The sequence below is a fragment of the Oncorhynchus gorbuscha genome, linkage group LG25 (assembly GCF_021184085.1).
Source record: "Oncorhynchus gorbuscha isolate QuinsamMale2020 ecotype Even-year linkage group LG25, OgorEven_v1.0, whole genome shotgun sequence".
Classification (NCBI taxonomy): domain Eukaryota; kingdom Metazoa; phylum Chordata; class Actinopteri; order Salmoniformes; family Salmonidae; genus Oncorhynchus; species Oncorhynchus gorbuscha.
The window spans coordinates 29,887,961-29,889,974 of NC_060197.1; the positions used below are offsets into that span (position 1 = coordinate 29,887,961).

General features: G+C 50.7%; 1 pseudogene; it reads right to left on the minus strand.

Moving 5' to 3' along the window:
- Window positions 1-234: 234 nt before the first annotated feature.
- LOC124013844 lies at window positions 235-2,014 on the minus strand (annotated as a pseudogene).

The window sequence follows — 2,014 nt, forward strand, 5'->3', positions numbered from 1 at the left end:
GATCCTCAGCAAGGAGAGAGACTCATGACAGCTCTGACAGATGGCTGTGTCCTGGTGGTGGCGCTCAAGAAACACCCACATCAAACCACACCCCCCAAGCCAACTCATGTTTGGCTTCTGTCATGGCTGCCAGCCTTTTTTGAGGAGCAAGCCAATGAATGAGTCCAACTCAGCGGGTGCAGTTCCCCTTTAAGGCAATATAGAAGTCTTACAAGACATTACATTGTTAGACAATCAAAATCTACAGAGTATTTCATCATATGGAAAAGAAGTAGCACGTCCTCCACGCGCTGCCTCGCGCAACTGCAGCCGCAGGACGTTGTCAAACTGGTCAAAGAGGAGCAGCAGGTCCAGCACAGGGACCCCGTGGTAGATGGCCTCATACAGGCCTTTGGTGCCTCTGTGAGCCACGAAGGAGTGGGTCTTCGGGTGGCCCAGGAGGTAATTCTGGGGGAGCCAGTACAGCAGCAGGGTGTTGTTCTCCAGGGAAAAGGGTTGTTCCCCCAGGAACCTCAACACCACCTTATGGGGCAGCTGGGTGAATACTTGGGCCACTACCTCCTTAGGCAGGGCAGACACTATTATTCCCAGAGACATGACCACCACCATGACCATCACCCCGTGCTTCCCAGAGCTCTGCATGTAGGCCTCTATGGCCGCAGGAACTCAAAGTCCACCCTCATCAGCCACACGTTCGCCATGCGCGGCATGGAGTCCAGGTCAGCACCAGGGGGGAAGTGATGTTGGATAAGGCTTGTATACGCAGGGTTATTTATTAAATATTGCTCCACTAAACATAGACATAATGCAACCCATTCCTGGTTCTCTAAAGGAAGTCCATGTGGTTGGAGAGCTCTGGGCCCATGCAGGGAAAGGGTGAAGGTGAAGTAGCCCTCTCAAGCAACCATAGCAGGTTGAAGAACAGAGGCAGACCGAACACATTGGCCAGAATGACCCCTATGGGCAGACCAGGGTCAGTCAGCACCAGGTCAAACAGGGCGTTCCAGAGCAAAGCCATGAACACCGATCATCAAATATGGTGGCGGCCGCTCTGGCGCAGATCTCTGTTGGCTGTGTGGAAGTGATCCAGTACTGCTTGCGGAAGGAGCGCAGGCAGGGTGGCAGGGACCGGACTCCCAGAATCCTTTGCATTATCTTGTCATAGTAGCTCTTGCCCACCTCGTCCTCCAACATGTGGACGGTGACGGAGGTGTACGGAGGGGAATTCTGGGGGATGTACCAGCTCTTGGCGGAGTGCAGCATGGTGAGGTTGGGACCTCTGGAGTGTAGCTTCCGTCTACCATCCAAGATTTACCCACCGCAGGCGCTACCGTGGCAACTGTTGCCAGGCGATAGGAGCAGGAAGTAAAGGGCAGCCACAAAAGGAGTAGTCACTCCTTTTGGTGGAACCAGCCTGATCGCTGCGAATGGCTCCACCAGGCTAGGAGAATCATACAACAGATATGGAATTGATAAAGGAGGAGCAAACCAACAAAACAAATACAAAATTAGTGAAAGCCAGAGCCAGCTCTGGTGTGAGCTAATGTGATTTACAGGTAACTTCCAATAAAAAGGAAATACCAAGGTTTAGCTTTAGAGCATTTATTGGTTCCACGCACAGGGTTGCAGATGTAAATGCAGGGTAGAGTGAACATCTTAAGCGTTGAGCTCCTACAGTGCTGGTCAAAGGGATGTAAATTGAACAGAAAAAAATAATAATTTGAATGGATGGAATGAATGTGTCTTAATAGGGTGTGGAACCAGAACAGCTTCAACACTCCTTCGCAAAGATTCTACAAGTGTCTGGACCTCAAACAACATTCTTCGACGCATAATGTAATAATTTGGTGTTTTGTTGATGGTGGTGGAAAACGCTGTTTAGGGCGCCGCTCCAGAATCCCCTTAAGTCTTCAATTGGGTTGAGATCTGGTGACTGAGACGGCCATGGCATCATTTTCATGTTCATCAAACCAGTCAGTGACCGCTCGTACCTTGTGGATGGGGGCATTGCCAT